This window comes from Rhipicephalus sanguineus, chromosome 1 (genome assembly GCF_013339695.2).
Source record: "Rhipicephalus sanguineus isolate Rsan-2018 chromosome 1, BIME_Rsan_1.4, whole genome shotgun sequence".
In the NCBI taxonomy this organism is placed as follows: Eukaryota; Metazoa; Arthropoda; class Arachnida; order Ixodida; family Ixodidae; genus Rhipicephalus; species Rhipicephalus sanguineus.
Window position 1 is genome coordinate 221,052,036 of NC_051176.1, and position 20,256 is coordinate 221,072,291.

General features: G+C 46.9%; 1 protein-coding gene and 1 long non-coding RNA gene across 2 annotated transcripts in view; one reads left to right on the forward strand and one right to left on the reverse strand.

Annotated features, from left to right (window-relative positions):
• LOC119372661 (adenylate cyclase type 2) overlaps positions 1-20,256 on the forward strand; it is a 597,485-nt gene that overhangs the window by 336,043 nt on the left and 241,186 nt on the right. The gene's annotated exons all lie outside the window — the stretch shown is intronic.
• LOC119372672 (uncharacterized) lies at positions 15,986-17,541 on the reverse strand. The gene is made up of 3 exons (XR_005179627.2): positions 17,411-17,541; positions 16,453-16,579; positions 15,986-16,186 (listed from the first exon to the last, which is right to left on the reverse strand). It is a non-coding gene; the product is annotated as an uncharacterized LOC119372672 (long non-coding RNA).

Here is a 20,256-nt window from a genome sequence, read left to right on the forward strand (position 1 = left end):
TTACGAGGACAAAACGAGACCGGTGCGTCAGTCATATAAACTCAAGGTCGCGAGTTCTATAAGGGCATCCAGTCAAAAGTTATAAAAATGTGGTTTATGGGGCCCAACCCTTTGAACAGGATTACATTACATACGCTATTACTGCCCAAACAAGTTACAAAAATGTTGCTTCCGAGTTATTCTTAATGTTTGTTCACGATATCACTGAAGCTGTAACTTTTAGTGCTCTGAAGTTTTTGCTGAAGTCACATCTCGTAAACTTCTTACCTTGCCTGTTCATGTGGTAACCTGGTTTTATAAAAAAACAAGCGTTCTCGACGCCACCTGTGTGGAGGGCGGAAACTTCGGTTGCAGCAAAAGTTAGCCTGAAATCACGTTGGAAAGAAAAAAAAAATGACTCTACACTCGTCCGCTCCTTGGCACTACTGAGTGAATTTGTGTATAAGTATGCGTGCACGCGCAAGTAAACATTCGCGTACCTAGGTAGCCAGGTATATGTACTATTGCGCGAACATTCACAACAACTCAGACTGTCATAAACGCGCACAAGCTTGTGATATTTCACGGAAAAGAAAGAAAGAAAGAAAGAAAGAAAGAAAGAAAGAAAGAAAGAAAGAAAGAAAGAAAGAAAGAAAGAAAGAAAGAAAGAAAGAAAGAAAGAAAGAAAGAAATGTGTCACTTGGCTGCGATTTTTCTACGGTTATATGGCCCCTAATACCCATGTTACACAGGCAAAGCAAGCGCTGTTACGACCAACCACGGTTGACCGCGTTGAACCGCGGTTAGCGCCAACCACGGTTCGCCGATGCTACACAGCGCGAAAGCATCCTCGGTTAAGGTGGCTAACGCCATCTGGCGTAGAACAAACTAACTGACGCACTAATCAACAGAGCGACGTTCTGTTTACAAATATGCCACTTATTTCTTGCATAATGTTCTTCAAACGTGTAATTATGCTTTGGCGTGAATTGGTCTGCGTCAGGCGGAAGTTCGGCGTTTAACTCGGCTGTAATTGCCGCGTACACCTTTGCATTGCGTGACGTGCTCCGCAGATCACGCAAATGATTTTCCCACAACCTTATCAGGCTTTCCGTGGTCCGTGTCGTCCAGTTCGTTCGTTTTTCACGCGCGCTCGCCGGCATGCACGCATCGGTAGTGGGCGACGCCATTTTCTCGGTTATCTGCCTAACCGAGGTTGCCAAGCTCGGTTTCTTAAAACCGCGGTTAGCGGCATAACCGCGGTTTCGTGTGCCGTGTAACATCAGCGAACCGCGGTTAACGCAACCGCGGTTAGCGTAACCGCGGTTTAGGCTGCCTGTGTAACAAGGGTATAAGTCAAACTGGTACATCGACTAACCGACACTGACATTGCTTGCTTTTGCTTTTGGAACACTGTTCACGAGCCATGAGTGGACGTGATTGGTATCTCGGTATCTCACTTTTCTGATTAGTGAAGGCTATCCGCCATCTTTGGAGCTGACGACGTACGCCTGCGCTGTCAGCGTCACCTCGTAAAGTTGAAACTTTTGTGTGTCGCAGTGTTCCTTAACAAACTGAACCTAAGTCACTCTGAATAGTATGACTGAACGCTAATATATGCGCAACAACTATATACCGTAGCACAAATTCAGTTGTTCTTAGTTCGCACAAGATGTTTTTCAGTTCATCATGCTAGCTTTCAAAGAACACTTTGTTTAAATGTTGGCGCTTTTATATAGCGCCCGCTACTGCTATTCAGCGAAAATAATGTTAGTTGGGACCACAAACATGGAAATAACTGCACAAGAAGCACGAAGTACAGTCCCATAACGAAACTAAAGTTTACATAAAATACAGTCGTGCGGCCACATAATTTGTGACAATAACACGCAGCGCATTTGGGCAAATAATTTTTACTAATTACCTAAGGGTCGGTGACAGCAAAATGTACTAGTGTGTGCGAGGCTACCACTAACAAAACACCGTGGGCCGTATCTTCGTATCTCGCTGCCCTTGTTTTTTTTTTTAGGAAGCTTTGTCTGAGTTAGCTAGAACATATTCTATACAAAAAAAAAATGAGTATTAGTATCTTGCATCTTTGACCTGGGATATTATCGCGCTCAGTGTGCATGAGTTAAAGCACGCGAGCGTTTTGCCATGCGCGAGCGTGTTGTAGCTCATAGTGAGCGCGGTAGCACACATATCTGTCCTGTATTATGTTGATGCCGAAGTGCAGCAGACAGCAGCAACACAAATGACATAGGTAATGTACTAATGTTATCTTGTACGCTTTGCTAAATCATGGTATGCCCACGGATATTAAAAGTTAGTTTTAAATACGGTCTCTTTGGTTCGGAATTATGCTGACAGGTTTGTCAAGGTTACTTGCCTGCATCAGCAGCTGATGAGAAAACAAACCGTCATGGGTCCTTTGCTTCTTAAAACCTGTGTATTTAGTGTAGTTTTTGACGACCCAATATTTCTTTCGTGGATCTTAAGATGAACATTTCACAAGGATGTCATCTAACAGGGCGGATTATTAACAAGGCTAGAGCTATCAACATGGCTAGAGCTATTAACAAGGCTAGAGCTATCAGACTAGTAATACGCGGATATATCGAACATATCGTACTGTTACGTCGCGACCTAGCTACGAAGCTTTTGCGTTGCTCTAACTGCAGCAAGAAATACGAGATAGTCTGCTCACTATCGCTGCAGGATGCTTAAAATGCTAAATAAAAATTTTAGTTTATTCCATCGTTAGGCGGAATAAGCTTCGTATAGCAAGCCTTCGTCGCTAACTCACCTTTTCCGTCTATTCACGTTCTTCCTCTCGGTTGCTAACCAGGTCTTTACCTACGATTTCACCACAAAGGTGAGGGTTGTGAAGGAGGGCTGTGTACCAACAACCAGCTTTACCTATATAGGCGAGTAATTCGTTCAGTCGTTCACTTAAGTATAATCTTGTTTTCCCAGCTGTGATTATTATTCGCCATCAATTAAATGTTTCGCTACGTTCACGGTGTCATGTGAAAATGAAAAACCGCCTGTGTTTTCCTCCGCTGAACGCAGGGCGCGCGCTCTCGCTTTGTAGTAAAACGCTGTTAAAACGCTGTAGTAAAACATTGCAGTCAGCACGCGGCTTCATGCTTCTCGAAGGCAGCCTCGCAGAAACTTGCCTTCGAAATCGCGTCTACTGTTTTTGCTCATATATTTATTCATTAACGATATGAGAAGCAGCGCGCGCGAGAAAGGCAGAGAGCTTTTTTAACAGTGTCGTGCCCGGAAGGCTATCCTGCGCTGGGAGAGGCAGGACAGGAACAAATAAACATAGGCAGAATGAGAAAGTGATTATTATTATTATTATTATTATTATTATTATTATTATTATTATTATTATTATTATTATTATTATTATTATTATTATTATTATTATTATTATTTATTAATTTCCGAATCACAATTTAAATTTCTGTAAATGTAGTGGTTGAGACAGATGCTGCGGAGCCCGCACAGCCTAGGTGTTTTCGCGGCAGCAAAAATGTTTACGGATTGCATGGAACTTTTTCTTAGTCCTCTTGCTCGCTTCTTACAGCCTTTCCACGCGCGAGGCAATCAACAGCTGTCGCGCCGGCACCGGCGGCGTTGAACGCACAACCGCTAGCAGTTCGCACACTCAAATTGATTATCGGCAACTTGCTTTTTTTAAAGCTTTGTTATATACGTATGTACGGTTTCATGGAGAAATTTGGCCCCGTTTTCTGACAGCGGCAATTCAAAATAATTGTTTTACTGTTCGCAAAGGCGTTTTGAAGGTACTTTACACAGTGCCAGTGCAAGAAAAAAAGTGTTCTAAATACCGTGCACCGACTTCGTCGGCAGCAAACTCTAATGAACGTCTTGAAAGCTGGGATGCCACTTTCAAAATATTTTTGCGACGTCCCTTAATAACTGCTGCAGCTACGAAATTTCCTCAGCATTTCCTTCTATATACACAAAAATTTGTTCCCACAAAGCTTTACTTTGGCGCACATAGTAGTTCACTATAGGCGAACGCTTTGGTGCCCCGGTAAACGTGGAGAAGAGCACAATTTTACACTTTTCTATCGCACTTGCGAAGCCCCTGCCATGTGGACATTTATCCAGCTTGTTCATTACGGGACAGGGTTTCTCTCTCCCATCTTTCCACTCCCCTTCCTTTTCCCCCGGCGTAGGGTAGCCAACCGGACTGCTGTGTGGTTAACCTCCCTGCCTTCTCCCTTTCGTATTCCCTCCCCCCTTTGTCCCTTCCGATTTAGCATTTGACACGGCGAATGTTCACGGAAGGGCGTAATGTTTCACACAAACATGCAGTTTCGAAGACAAAATCTCTAAACAACGTGCTCAGACATGAAAATGCCCCGTGCCAACCGGCGTAGCGTGAATGCGCGAATTCTTGAGGAGAACAACCACGGCGAGTGAGGCACAAAAGACAATATAAGACAGTTGCTTTTACGAGGACGAGAGCACGTCAGGGATAAAATAATATATCACAAACCAGACGGCATACGAAGGCTCTGATATACGGAAGAATGTCGCCAACGCCAGATGCAAAAAAAAGAAAAGAAAATGGTTTTGAGCGTGGGTTGAGTGCATAGGCTGTGACAAAAAGGTCCCTCGGAAGAAAGTATGAGAGCAGGCAATGTTTTCGAATGCCGTCTTTGCAACTGTCACAACAAAGCGAGTTTCCTCTGAACTGCTCCGAGCAGTTGTTTTCTAAGCGTGGAAGAACATGAGCGACCGTTCCACGCGACTTCAGATGCGCCGCGGGACGTGAAGGCGATTGCATATGAGCGTTAGAATTTTTGTCGGCATGTCTTCACAGAACATCCACGCAATCTTAAAACACAGTGAGCTCTTTGGGTTGTTCAAAAGAGCGAAAAGAAAGCCAAGGCGGCAGCAACTCGCCGCGAATGCCGATATTTTCGCGGTTGAAGAGAAAGCAAGAGACGAGGCAGCTTTGTGTAAACGATGCGCGCTTCGCATGATAAGACAAAGGAAGAGAAGCAGCGAGATACTTACGCGTATTAGTCGTATACTAAAGAAAGAAAAGAGGGAGAAACAACGTTATGCGTTTGGTGCTTTGCCTTGCACCTCACCGTGGTAGGCAGCAAGCTCACACGCTTCATATTGCCAGGACCTTCCATATCTCCGCTGATGTCGCCCTTAAAGCATGCTCCAAGAACTCTAAAAATTGAGTATTTATAGTTTGTTGTCATGCCTGAAATGTTCAGAGCTTTGCGGTCATGTCCATGGTGGTTCATCAGATCGCGCGCGATTTTTTGGCGCTATATCGACTTGGGCTATAACTAGGGTGCCGTGTTTTCGGATAAATCCGGGAAAAAAATCCGATAAAGAGTCGTTGGCAAAATTTTGACAATTCGTATTAGTCCGATGAACTCCGACTATAACGGCCATTATGACCGTGTTTCTGTCAAACGTCGAAAGAGCATTTTCAGGGCTGAAAATCATCAATCGAAAGGAGAGCGCTTCTATCAGTGACAGCAACCTCGTAAAGTATGCTTGCGTTTATTACAACCATAGGTCGGCAAAAAATGTGGAGCTCGCTCAGACTCACTCATGAAATATATTTTGCCCTTAGAGCTCACTCGAACTCACTGACGAAAATTTTCCTCAACCGGACTCATTCGGACTCAGACTCACTGAAATTTTTCTCAGCCGGACTCACTCGGACTCAAACTCACCAAATTATTACTCACTCGGACTCACTCAGACTCAGACTCACGGCTCTATCCGAGTCTGAGTGAGTCGACTCATGAGTCCGTTAGCGTACAATTGGCTTTATCGACCATGGTGTCAATGCTCTTTCACACCAATATTTCGCATAATTGGTACTCTACTGGTGCCTTTTGATCTCGTACCTTGAAATATGAGTTATCAATGATTGCAATCTAGTAAGGACATTTTTATTGAAAGGGATGACTCTCACGAAATATTTTTATCAAGAACTTCCTGTGAAAGAGTTTTCGGGGGCAGGTCATGGCACCCCCCCCCCCCCCGCCCCAACCTTTCTAACTCACGCCTTTGATCAATAAATATTGAGCTGGCGTATGAACTCTAGGGCTTTGAAGTATGTGTGAGTCGACTGATAGTAATGCTGAAGTGGTGTAAATAGAACGATAGGTCGACAAAAAGGTTTGGAGCTCACTCAGACTCACTCAAAAAATATATATTTTGTGCTTAGGGCTCACTCGGACTCAGAATCACTAAAAATTTTCTCAACCGGACTCACTCGGACTCAATCTCACAAAAATATTACACACCCGGACTCACGGCTGGATCTGAGTCTGAGTGAGTCGACTCGTGGGTGAGTTTGCCGACCTCTGATTACAAGTTTTAAGGCTGTAATGCGCACAAACGCAGGTGTATTGTATTCAAGTATTTGTGCTTGTGTGTATATGTGTTTGTGCGTTCAGACCTCCCAGATAACTAAAATACGCTTCGTGTGTTCTGATGTTTTCGTGTTTAGTTATCAATTCATCTAAGATTTTGGAGTATTGAGAATAATGCAAAATTAAACTCCGGATTTCGGAGAATTGGGGAGAATTTTCGGCGAGTCCGAAAACACCGAGCCCTAGCTATAACGGAGAGGTTGACCTCTCGTGACCCCAAAAAAGGTGCAACGATACTCTGATAAATAAAAAAAACGCTATAGAAAGCTTAATTTATGTTAGTTAATGGTTGTATAGGATAGGCAGGCTAAAGAGGTTTAAGTTGAGTGAAGAAGAAGTTTAGTTAGCCCCGTAGATAGCTGATTAAAAGCTAGTTAAAAGGGCTACTTACACCCTGAAAGCTCAGAAAAGTGAACATAGTTATATACGAAAGTGACGGTTGGTGGGTATGTAGTACCGAAGTGTTGGGCTAGGAGGCTCACTCCATTCGCGTACGCTGGAGGTGGACGACGGTCAACAACCAGGTGCTAGCAGACTATGTGCGTTGACACAGTACATAAGTTTGCACAGAGGGTCCTCAAAGTTTACTGAAACAGTACATTCCACAAAGAGTTGCTATCACAGCAAGTTAACCCAGCTAGCGCCATTACTTCCTTTAAGCGCAGCTAAGGAGACCCAAGTTTTTCACAACCATGACAGCACGAGCATCATACGTTGCATATGAGTTTCACACCAAGTATGAATTCTGGCAGCTTTTACGGGCATCTTTTAAACTTCTGAGCTTGTTTTTACAATACTCGACATTTCTGAAAATATTGACTCATTGATGTTGGCTGTAATATCTCAAAACAAAGTGATAGCTATCGTACCTTTATGCGTTTTTGTACCTTAAGCAGTGATCTTAATTAGTTCAGGTCACTGCTAACGTTTGTGTTAGCAGAAACAGCTTGCGTTCCTAGCCGAACGAAAAGTGTTGCAGTTTTCGAGTCTCATGTTATGTGTTAGAGTCTCATGTTATGTCTCATGTTATGTGTTAGAAGTTACACAACAAAGCCACATGCGCACCACTCATTTAGTATAGCGAACAGCATTCTTGAGGCTTACGACTACTGACATGCGTTCACGATCATCGTAGATAATTCCAGCGCGAAAAAAAATTACATGAGGTGATGCGAAGCCCGAGCACTTGCACGACCGCGTTCCGTTGGCGTTCGTTGCGCATGCTACCGACCTCGGTCAGATTGTTATAGAACCGAAGTCGGTCGCACACGTTGTAGCTGTGCCCGAAGCTCCGGTCGAGGAATTCGCGCTGGAAGCGGGCATCGGCACCGTCCAAACCCGGGCGTTGAAGTTGTCTAGCAAGGCGTTCTGCACGGGCGTTGGACTCGCGTCGTCTGTCCGCAGCTGACGCGTTGGCTCGACGCTGACGGTTGGCTTCGACGTCGGCGTTGCGTACGGCGGAGTTTGCTTGCCGACGCTGAGGCTTGGCTTCGACGTCCGCATTGCGTACGGCGGGGTTTGCTTGCCGACGCTGAGGCTTGGCTTCGACGTCCGCATTGCGTACGGCGGGGTTTGCTTGCCGACGCTGAGGCTTGGCTTCGACGTCCGCATTGCGTACGGCGGGGTTTGCTTGCCGACGCTGAGGCTTGGCTTCGACGTCCGCATTGCGTACTGCGGGGTTTGCTTGCCGACGCTGAGGCTTGGCTTCGACGTCCGCATTGCGTACGGCGGGGTTTGCTTGCCGACGCTGAGGCTTGGCTTCGACGTCCGCATTGCGTACGGCGGGTTTGCTTGCCGACGCTGAGGCTTGGCTTCGACGTCCGCATTGCGTACGGCGGGGTTTGCTTGCCGACGCTGAGGCTTGGCTTCGACGTCCGCATTGCGTACGGCGGGGTTTGCTTGCCGACGCTGAGGCTTGGCTTCGACGTCCGCATTGCGTACGGCGGGGTTTGCTTGCCGACGCTGAGGCTTGGCTTCGACGTCCGCATTGCGTACGGCGGGGTTTGCTTGCCGACGCTGAGGCTTGGCTTCGACGTCCGCATTGCGTACGGCGGGAGTTTGCTTGCCGACGCTGAGGCTTGGCTTCGACGTCCGCATTGCGTACGGCGGAGTTTGCTTGCCGACGCTGAGGCTTGGCTTCGACGTCCGCATTGCGTACGGCGGGGTTTGCTTGCCGACGCTGAGGCTTGGCTTCGACGTCCGCATTGCGTACGGCGGGGTTTGCTTGCCGACGCTGAGGCTTGGCTTCGACGTCCGCATTGCGTACGGCGGGGTTTGCTTGCCGACGCTGAGGCTTGGCTTCGACGTCCGCATTGCGTACGGCGGGGTTTGCTTGCCGACGCTGAGGCTTGGCTTCGACGTCCGCATTGCGTACGGCGGGGTTTGCTTGCCGACGCTGAGGCTTGGCTTCGACGTCCGCATTGCGTACGGCGGAGTTTGCTTGCCGACGCTGAGGCTTGGCTTCGACGTCCGCATTGCGTACGGCGGGGTTTGCTTGCCGACGCTGAGGCTTGGCTTCGACGTCCGCATTGCGTACGGCGGGGTTTGCTTGCCGACGCTGAGGCTTGGCTTCGACGTCCGCATTGCGTACGGCGGGGTTTGCTTGCCGACGCTGAGGCTTGGCTTCGACGTCCGCATTGCGTACGGCGGGGTTTGCTTGCCGACGCTGAGGCTTGGCTTCGACGTCCGCATTGCGTACGGCGGGGTTTGCTTGCCGACGCTGAGGCTTGGCTTCGACGTCCGCATTGCGTACGGCGGAGTTTGCTTGCCGACGCTGAGGCTTGGCTTCGACGTCCGCATTGCGTACGGCGGGGTTTGCTTGCCGACGCTGCCGTTGCGTTTCGGCATGTCAAGCCCGCGTTTCATCCGTAGCACTTTCCCGCCGACGTTGCCGTATGCGCTGGGCTTCCCTAGCCCGGGGCTCGGGGTCCGCCTGCCGACGTTTACGTTGCGCTTCGACGTGTCGAGCCTTCCGCCGCTCCACCCGCTGCTCCGCGATCTCGGCAGGCGTTAAGTGGAGAGGGGGAGGGGAGAGGAGTGTATGGAGAGGGCTTGCGCATACGCAGTAAGGGTGGTCACGCCGCACACCACCGCATTGAACTCCGCCATAAGCTGCTTCGCGTCTAATATTTTTTTTGTTCTGCAGCGGGCAGCTCAGGAGAGCAATTTTCGCAACTGCGAAAATGCTGCACAAACTGGATCCAGTCACCAGCAACAGGCGTGTGAGAATGATCAGAGTGGAACTGCATACAGGCCCCGTCATAATATCGGCGCTAACAAAATATGCAAACTAGAAACTTCTGAGTAAAACGCGTGTACATAAGCGAATCAGCAATTCGGCAATTCAAGCAGGTCTTCGGAGACATTCAATGCGATGTCTGCGATCAAAGTCGGTTGTATGTGCTCTAGTTAGCGACCAGAATAGCGCATCACGACGATGAGACTGCCTTTGATGTGCGTTTCATATGCAAGTGCCGAGTTCTGCATTAATATCAGGCTCTATCTCTCTATCTCTCTTTATATATATATATATATATATATATATATATATATATATATATATATATATATATATGCAAGTGAGGCGTAAGAGAAGAGGCACGTTCTGTCACATTGCTTGGAAATTTCATCAGGGCATCGAGAGTCCCGGTTCACGACTCTTCTGGTGCGATGGAATTACGAAGCTTCCCCCCTGGTTATTCTTTTTTTAAATGCATATGCATTACAAGCCTCATTATAAGATGAGCGCGGGAACAGCGTGTGTGAGTTTTCCATCGGCGATAGAAAGGCCTCCTAATAAAAAAAAGAAAAAGAAAAATGATGTGAAGACATAACCAAATAGGAAGATAACACGTAACAAAATATAACAAGAAAATAGTGAAAAAAATTAAAACTGAAATGAAAAATGAGGAATACACAAAATATCTAGCACACCCAATATCGTAACAATTAATCTATGGACGCATACCTCGACAGGATGTATGCGTCCTAAGAATTTGGCCGAAACACTCAAGCACGGTTTATGCATTTCATTACAAACGCGCTGATTACGCTCGGAAGTGGCTCTTGCCTTCGCGGCGGCACTGATACTGTTCAGCGAGTCGCGATGGAGCTCTCCTCATTCTTCTCTCTCATCTCAAGCAGGTCATCTTGAAAATCCGATAATGGAAGGCTTGTCGCCTCCTATTAATGGATGAGAGAAGCCGGAGTCACCTTTATGTGAGCTTAAGAACAAGAAGGAAGGGGCGGTGGTGAACTTGCTGACTTTATTTATATCTTGTTCAAAAGAGAATGAAATAGTTTGTTATCTATTCTTTCCACAATCTTTGGTGGAGCTTCACATTCGAACTGGTGATCAAACTGCTCTCCCTGTTGGCGCTTAATTTTGTCCAGCGTAATGGTGCCCAGCGCTGCACTGCGTCGGCAGTGCAGCGCTCCGTGTACGGCCAATACTTCGTTTACTCGTTTCAAGTTGCTTCACACGCGCACTGCGCAAGAACAATTATCGTGTCTCATTTCGGGCGGACACTGTCTTCTTCCTCTTTACCAAGCATTACTTAACACCTCGTTTCACGCTTTGTTTTTGCTTCGCTCGATGAGGGGCTGATAAAGCCTAAACGCAGCGGAGGCCGTTGTCTTTGCGCGGTCGCGCAGGGGCCGAAGCCGCGATTCGATTTTCCGCGGACCCATCGCCGCCGCCGCCGACGTGCTCGCCCTTATACGTACGTCTTGGGGTAGGCGTGGCAGCACGCCTGATAGCGCTTTCCCGTTTACACCCCAGAAGACTCTGTCCCGTCCTGCGCTATTCTTGATGAAGGAGCAGACAAGGCTCGGAGACGACGCCATCTCGGCTGGCTGCGGCCACCGATGCTGCGAAAAAAAAAAGAAACCCAGAAAAGAGGATTCGATAGCGAGGGGAGCCCTGAGCCCACCCTTAGTTGTGCAGCGACCTGGACCTGGGATCGCTATACTTTCGTGGTGCACTGACCCGCGCTTGTTACGAAAGGAAACAATAACGAAAAAAAACGAGCATAAATATTAGCTACCCAAGCGTTGGTTTCTGAAGCGCCAGAGAAGGAGATAAGTCTCGCCGTGGCGCTTGCAGGGCGTGTCGCGCAGGCCGAAGAAAAAGCGGCGGCCCGCTTTCGACCATGTAAGTCCGAGCCTGTTTCTCCATATCGGCGCACGCACTAAGGCAAAACAAGTAAGAATGGCGCCACAGGAACTCGTATAGGAGCACCGTGAAGCGACACAAGCATTGCTACAGGACAAGTGTTTCGACCAGAGTTCGGAATTGCTTCTCGTCGAGTAGCGCTGTCATTGAACCGTCGCATGTTCCGGCGATTCGCTGGCTCTGTGTCCTCCCTGTTGGCAACATCGGCCACTTTGCCGAGAGACAATTGGCTGGCGCCGTTTCGCAGAGATGTTCGAGACTCTGCAGTTTCCTGCCCAGAACGAAAACAGAAACATAAGTGGACTTTGCAATATCGGTGCTTGCAGACAGCGAGCAACGGCCGAGCCGCCCAGTTTGTTTCGTTGCTTTTCTTCCTTGTTAACGGTCTTTTGGTAGCATTCCAGAATATATCGGTGTCATATATGTATATACGTACCTCGTGCATTTCTCAAGTATCTATGGGCGTGGTCGAGGCGTGAACTTCATATATACTGAAGAAGTACCGTCGCGGTATCGCGGGGCTACGCCTTCGGTAAATAATGGCGGTTTGTATGTCCTGTGTATTGCGTGCCGCGTGAACTTCGTACCGTGAGTTCAATATTCGGTGAGACATCTTACGTCGACCTAATCTCAGCAGAATCATGTATTCGGTTTGTTTCGTTTGTTCGTTTTTTTTTCTCTTTTCTTGGAAGCCATTTATCAGGAGGGGCGCGCTTGTATAGCGAGCGCTATATAGTTCACAGGTGCGTGCATATTTTAGCACGCGTGACATAGCTGAGCTTGTGGCCGTATCTTTTTCCTGTCACTGTAGCTAAAAATATCGTCTGCTGAGCCATATAATGTCATTTTTTGATATTGAATGCTTGTAGCACAGGTTGGCATCATGTGTGATGCCCGCGTCCGTTTCTCTCAGATATCGTATAGTCCAGCTACAAATAAACAAACCAGCAAATAAGAAAGACGAATATCTCAAGAAATATTCACCGGCCCTAACAAAGGCACAAAGAAGATAAAAGGAGTTGAAATGCATAAACAATTACAGTTCACATCAAGTTCAAGCGATAGCTTGTTTCTGTGACAATTTTTATCTGGACATTTGATAACAATTCGCGAACGTATTGTAAACCGCCATTTGCCTACAACCTTTGCGTAGTTTTTGTTCAAAGACAGCGCATTGTGCACTTTAACTTCACTCGATCATTCAATCATTCGCAGCAAATGAAATTTGTTTATTGAGCTTATGGTCTGCTTAGATTGAATTCGGCGTCCATTTCTTCTGCGCTTAAAATTCAGTGTAGCCCAACCGAAGATTTTTATATTCTGTAAAAAAAAGGGCAAAAGCTTTTCGCAAATCGTTGATTTAACTTCTTGGTAATTGTGGTTAAAAACTAACACAAGCGCGCATGGTTGAGCCCTCTGTGCGGGACAGTGCTAAATTGTAATATTTTGAATATTTTGGAACAGTCTAAAATGTAACGTGGTTGGTTTGCCATGGAAATGTGGTGCTTTAGGAAAACGCGATGACTATACCCTCTCTGAGTGTTACGACTGCTGCTATTGCGAGTTGGCCTAATACTTTCTGGCACTCAGCCCGAAGAGCTCACTGCGCGCCACCTGTAAAGCTTTACAATGCGCAGAGAACACAGTGCACTGGGTGAAGCACGAAATGTCCGACTGAATAGTAGGATTCGCAAATCGTTCACACTGTGTCACTTGCTGACCGCTTTTGACAATATATCCGCTATTTGTATCTGTTTGCATGAACTACGCGAGTGTCTTGAACGTAACTACATCCTGTGTGTTTGCACAGTTTCATATTTTTAACTTCAGATTTTCAGAGCAATTTTTTTTTAATTCAAAAACGTATGCACTCGCTTCGAAGAGGACCCATGATCAAATGCAAAGCCTAATCTACTTTGTTGTTGTTATCGCTTCGTGACCGAACGCAACATTCTTCGCACTGCGCTGAACAAACTAAACAATAGACCGTTTTCGGAAGATCCTCGGATCGTGGCCCACGCGTCGCAGGCCAGCAAAAGCGACGCGGGCATCGATATCCTTAAAATCGACCGGCTTAAGCGATCGCTTGTAGGCGTACAATGGACAGGGGCACATGCACCCTGATAGTATCATCGTTCCCCTTCCTTCTTTCTTTTAATCTCTTTTTCCCAGTTCAGGGTAGCAAACCGGACACGCGTCTGGTTGACTTCCCTGCCTTTACTTCCTTTCCTCCTCCTCGTCTTTATTTTAACAGCGGAGGTGTTCTAGTGCTGGACCTGCCGTCAGGTCCAGCCCTAGAACACCTCCGCGTTGCATGTCACGCTCCGGTTTCCAGATACACCCATGGCGTAAGTGCCTCGGTCGCGGACGAAGTGGTAGCTGCGCTGTGAAACTGCGAGGGCGTCTCGAGCGTGAATAGGGCCTAAGTTCACTGTAGCAGGGGCTTCCGCTTGTCCTTTCCCGTGCATCTCTACTCTACAAATCACGTAATCACAGGCACCTACACAAAATCACGAAAACGTCGCAGAAAATCGCAAGGTAAACGCAGGAGAAGCGCAGCTCCACTGTTTCTGCAGGTTTCACACTGGGTGGAACTTAGCAAGTTTTTCTTTTAAGTGTGTATGTTTACATGCATCCTTTTAAGTGAAGCCATTAAACTGCTTCTAAGGCAGCATCCAAATACGGTAGAAGTTCAGGGAAGATGGAATCCTGAAGCGACGAAAGTTCCTTTCGACAAAAGGACTTGTCTTCTTCCAGGCTGCAACTTGAAGAAAAGTCAAGTCCGCTTGTCGAAACGTTGGCTCCAGCGTCACACCCGTGTTCCAAGAATTTTTCGTCCCTTCTAAGGCGCTGTGTGTCAATTGATGAGGTGGAACACCTCGCGAAGTTGTGAGCCGTAGCGCGGACTACGAATGACAAGCTCGTGGAAACTTTAGAGCCTTTATTAAATGCGAAGCATTGCTTAGCAAACCTTTGGCACTTTAACCCTTTCTATCTATCTAGCCACCTACGTCTGGGTGCTCTCACGATCGTCTCCATATCTTCGTACGTATGTCGTAATTGACATGGGAGGGTAAGAGGATTTGGCGAATATGACTGTCGGGTCATGACATGAATAACGTGAAAATCCTGTCGCGTACGTCGTCAAACCCTTTCCTCCAGACACTTGTGGCACATACCCGTTTACCACGGGCCGCGGTGTACGGGTATGCGCCACAGGTGATTGACAGCTTATATTTACCCAGGAATGGCGAGAACAGACATTTGTAATTTAAATGCCAGAGCGTTAAGAAAAACCGACATCGGCAGCGTTGACCAGACGAATGGAAATAATAAAGGTTAGGATCCCAGCAGGAATCGAACCCAAGCATTCTGCGTGGCAATCAGATATTCTACCAAAGAGCCATGCCAGGTCTTACAATACATTTGTATTCTTTCGATTACATTTGTATTCCTATGATTCAGCAAGCTATATTGAACCATTGCTCGACCCCGGAGGAATACATTAACAAAAGTTACGTATGATATTCACACGATTGCACCATAAGGTACACTTAATTTTGATAATACTGACCTTGTACTCTAACGTGAGGGCTGACGCTACGTCGTACCATAAGTTACCCTTTAAACTCCAGTGTTGTCGACGTGCCTGGTAAGCCCACGATGTGCACACACCTACTACACTTACAGAAACACGTCGATCCACCTCGTAACGCTTGGCTGAAAGCCATAAAATACAGCATTGAAGTACTCGCTGACTGCTTCGCATGAAACCGATTCCCACAAGGCGTGGGATCTGACGAACTTTTTTTAATTACTTACACTTGGGTACGCCAGCGATGGATGCTGCCATCATAAATTCACACGGCAAACTAACTCCCGAACATCCCAGCTGCAAAGCATCAGATCAGTCGGCAGCGTTCTTCGAGTATCAGATCGATCAGCAACTATAGGGTTATTGCAATTTCGCTCTTTGTTAAACATGTTTTCTGGAAATGTGCAGAAGCAGGTGAAAACATGCACCGATGTTGAAAATCACGGCGTCGAAAAAACGGTCCCTCTTTTTTTTTTGTGATCGCAGTCGCATAACTGAGGAAATTGCACATAACATTAGGATATGGTATATAGCGCCGTTGTCCCACAGAATTTGCGTGGCCTGTCACAGTATGATCACGTAGCATTCAGCGCTGCTGAATTCCACGTGAGAGCGACGTACAACAGTTCTGTGATAACACCTTTATTTGCACAATACAATTAAAAGCGACGAAGGCCAGACTTCCTTGCAGCGACTCTTGAGCGTAAAATGACATACAATGGGTGCAGGTACGCACACTTTTATATACAGTTATGCACATTATTTAGCCCATCGAAGTTCATGTCGATGCTAAATGCATTGCTCATGTTCAAATTCTGTTGAAGTGGACTACGAACGACGTTCAAATGGGTTGCAAGCAGAATTAGGGTTGTAAATTGCTGCCTCATATATGCCGCCTCGATGATTCGATAATAGCAGATAGTGAAGGGACGTATCGGGGAGCCAGCAGAGCGATGCTGGGCCGAACTGGACGACGAAAGGACGGCGCTGGAAGAGGGGAAAAAATGAAATGACATTCAGCACGACGAGCATGGCTATGTCAAAATCAAAAGCCTGAAAGAAATGGCCACTACTACCGTCTTTGTAGTAGTTTAAAAAAAAAATTTAAAAACTAACACAAATAGTAGCGAAACTGTGTCCTTAACTGAAAGTGCACATGTTTGAAATGGCAGCTTCGTTGCGGGCGTTAAAAAAAAGGAAAAAGAACTCTGCTGTTTTCTATATCAGGCAATGCAAGTAATACAAAACGGAACCTTTCTTGTATGACTTGTGAATGCCCGTCATCAAGGAAGAAGCAGGCGCGATTACGGAGGCGACGTGTCCGGACTTCATTTTGCCGAGACGAACACTTGTGCCAGGCTTTCCCATGTTTTGCAGTACCTGAATCAATAAAAACTGCGTATATAATGTACTGGTCACAATTTTCTGGGAGTGTGCAAGCTTTGACAATGACAACAGGTCTTTTCCCCCCATTTTGTCATAGCAGGAAGTAATATGTGCCTACTAGATCATGGTTTCACGGTTACGCTGTCCAATGTCAGTATTATTCATGGTCCAACGAAAAAAAAAAGAAGGCACGAAAAGATGAAAATGCTACAGATTAACTAGGTTCTCTTGTTTTCTACGCGGTTTAGTACTCGATGAATACATAGAAACTCGCTCAATTCACAGCGCAGCATTGTTCCGTCTGTCGCACAACATCGCAGTTATATTAGCAAACCCATTAGCCTGATCAAACGTACCGAACAACTGCAAAGAGCAGTCGTTAGGTCGGGAAACACGGCGCTAAAACCAACTGACTAAGTATCGTGCCATCACTCACGCTTGCGCTATGACAGATGAACGTCGTTACAAAATGACCTCCGTTTCCGGCAACCTTAGTCGACCACAAGAAACCAGAATAAGGAGGTTTAGAAATAACCTTGCCAAAAGCCTTTGTCTGCGCAAAGCGCCAGGCTCCACTGTAATCTCTTTGTATTATTTTGTACCCTCAGTGCCGTTATTTTCAAAGCCAGGTGGTTAGCGATCCCTGTATAAATTTACGAGCGCAAAACCTAAAACTCGCTAATGTCAGGCGCGCGGAACAAACGTCCACAGGTCGGTGATTTCAGCGACTGCCAGTGCAGGAGCCACCTATACGACACGAGCCCTAATAGGCCGCCTATGCAGCACGACCAAGCCTCTTTAACCTCTCCGGAAAAGTCGGCTTACCTCAGCTTTACCTGCCAAAATCGATGCAAACTGGAGCGTGTTCCACGAGAGCGGCAGAGCGATTGCTTTTTGCAGAGCCCCGACGCGACGGTGTTGTCTTTTAATCACGCGTTCCCTCCTCGCCATCTGCAACGCCGAGCACTACTACTAGAGGAACAAACAGCTAAAGCGCCCCCACGGCCTTTTTCTTTCTTCTTTTTTTTCTTTTTGTTTCATTGCATTTTGCCAGCACACCGTTACTCGGCTCGATCGGCCACGAGAGAAGCTCTATAATCTTGTTTCGCTATCGCATTGGGCTGCGCGCACCTGCGAGCTCAGTTCCGGCCACTTGTTGCTGCAGTTGTTGTCAAGAAGCAACTTTAGAACTGTCCGAACAAATCGTACGATACCTTGCATGCACCGGGCCGACACCTCAGGTCTCCCTCTCTCTCTTGTTTTGTTCTTTTTCAGGGGCGAAGCTCCTTATGCCGTGGGTCTGTCCATCATCCGTTTGTTCGTTTGTTTGTAGTAGCCACCTCTAGTTCGTGAGAAGCGCGCGTTCTGGTATGCAGTAGAAGAAGACGACGTTGACGAGCGAGACTCTCGTTGCGTGTTCGCCTGTGTGGCGTTCTTTCTTCTTCACTACGTCTCGTGTTTTCAACGACGCCCGAAGACAACATTTCAGAAGTAACGCGCCATGGGGCGCGTTACTTGGCGCGCTTTTTCTTTCGCTGGAAGACAAGGATACAGAGACCCACCCACGAGATAGCCGTTACCTTTGCAGTGGTCGAACGTCTTGGCAAAAGATTGCCGTTCTCTTATGTTTTCTTTACTTGTTGTTGCCTTCTGTAGTTTCCCGCCTACCATGTAAGCCTAGCTGGTTTTATGTCAAGCTTGTAGACGATGTGGAACGGGACCCCATACTTACTGCGGTGGACGTTCTCTATCTTACCGAGACGTGGAACGCCAAAAGACCGTATATCAAACGATACGTTCCAGCCTTGTGCATCGATAATGTAGAGCGTCCTGCAGGTGGTGTGGCCGTATACGTCAAGCAAACAGAAAAGGCACAAGATCTGAAACTACTACCAACAACACAGAGCCACAACGGTGAATATGCTGCCACCGATTTTGATGGATGCATCATCATGACCATGTACCTTGCACCCAATTTGTCGAGTGGGAATATCAAGACATTTATTGACACGGCGTCGTGTAATTATGACAAGTACAAGAATAGACCATTTGTGTTAGTTGGTGACCTGTATGTCGATATTACCGAAAAGAACAATGAGTGGTTAATACAACATATGGCAGCCAAATATGCTCTCACGTGGACGTCCTTTGATCATATGAAACCAACGACCATCCGAGGGACGCGTATAGACCTGGTATTTTCAAATTTCCAATTGCAACCCGTACAGGAACCGCTATCCCTTCATTTCACGGACCATAAAGCCGTGATAATGAAGCCAAGCATCATCTAATTAAGAAAAATAAAAGTTTGATGTTTGTAATACACACACAGTGTTTCTCACTCTTTATATGACGATTGATGGGGCGTTACACAGAAGATTCACGGTTTACCGATTATTTCCTCCGGAGCTTCGCCCCACTCATCATCATTCACCACGTGGATATGCTGTGATTTTTTTTCTTTATTTCTTTTACCAATGTGCATTTACGCTGAAGCACGATAACGACGTCATGATATCTTAAGCTGTAAGCCAGATTTAGGACAGTCCGTGTAGCCACCTCCATTCTCATGATATCTGAATGATCATCATAGCAGGGAACAGCGCAGAAACACGAGACAAGAGAGGTGACAGGACTTGGCGCTGGCTAACAACATGAGCGTTTATTTCGTAAGTGCACAAATATATACGCTTTTTGGGAGAAGGAAATAAACAAAAGAGAGAGGGGGGAAGTCAACGCATGCGTCCCAACTAGTCCATGACGGTGCTATGATCACTTGCGGAGATACTTAATTTCCTTGTCGGTTAGTGCGATCGATGGTGCGCTTACACATGATGGTCCAATGGAATGAATTGCGAGTGCTTCATAGATTTCGCGGGCACGGCTATCACGATATCTGCGCAAGATGCGCGTCTGATCAAAATTAGGACTGCAGCCACAGTCGGCACAGTGAATAGCTAAATTGCTTCCAGTACGCGCCTTGAGGTTGTTCTTGTGTTCTCGCAGACGGTCGTTGATGCAGCGGCCCGTCTGCCCAACGTAAAGCCCTCCGCAGGACGTAGGTACCTCGTAGGTACCTCGTAAAGCCCTCGCAGGACGTAGTACCTCGTACAATGATCGCAGCACTAGAGCTCCTTTTTTTTCACTGTGAATCTTTGTGTTGATACTGACTGGGCTGGTAGAATGTAGACCAGGGGCATCAAACACGCGGCCCGCAGACCTCTCGCAAGCGGCCCGGCCCGCACATGACGGCCTTCGTCCCATATATATTTAATTTTCTTACTCAGTATGTTCACGAGCTACAGAGACTTGACTGGTCTAATGCTTGGGACCAGTCACGTCTGTGTAGCTCATGAACATACTGAGTAAGAAAATTAAATATATATAGGACGAAGGCCGTCATGTGCGGGCCAGGCCGCTTGCGAAAGGTTTTCTTAATCAGCATGTTCATGAGCTACACAGACGTGACTGGTCTCAAGCATTAGACCAGTCACACCCATGCGGTCACCATGTGTTAAAACATAACGCTGGAACAAAAACTCAAAATTGGCGTCCAAATTTCAGTCATTCTGAAGATCAGTATCGATAAGTTTCTCGAAAGCTGACGTCAAATCCCCTTCAGAAAGGACCCATATATGACATGGGAAAGGCCTTTAAATGGCAACGTTAGC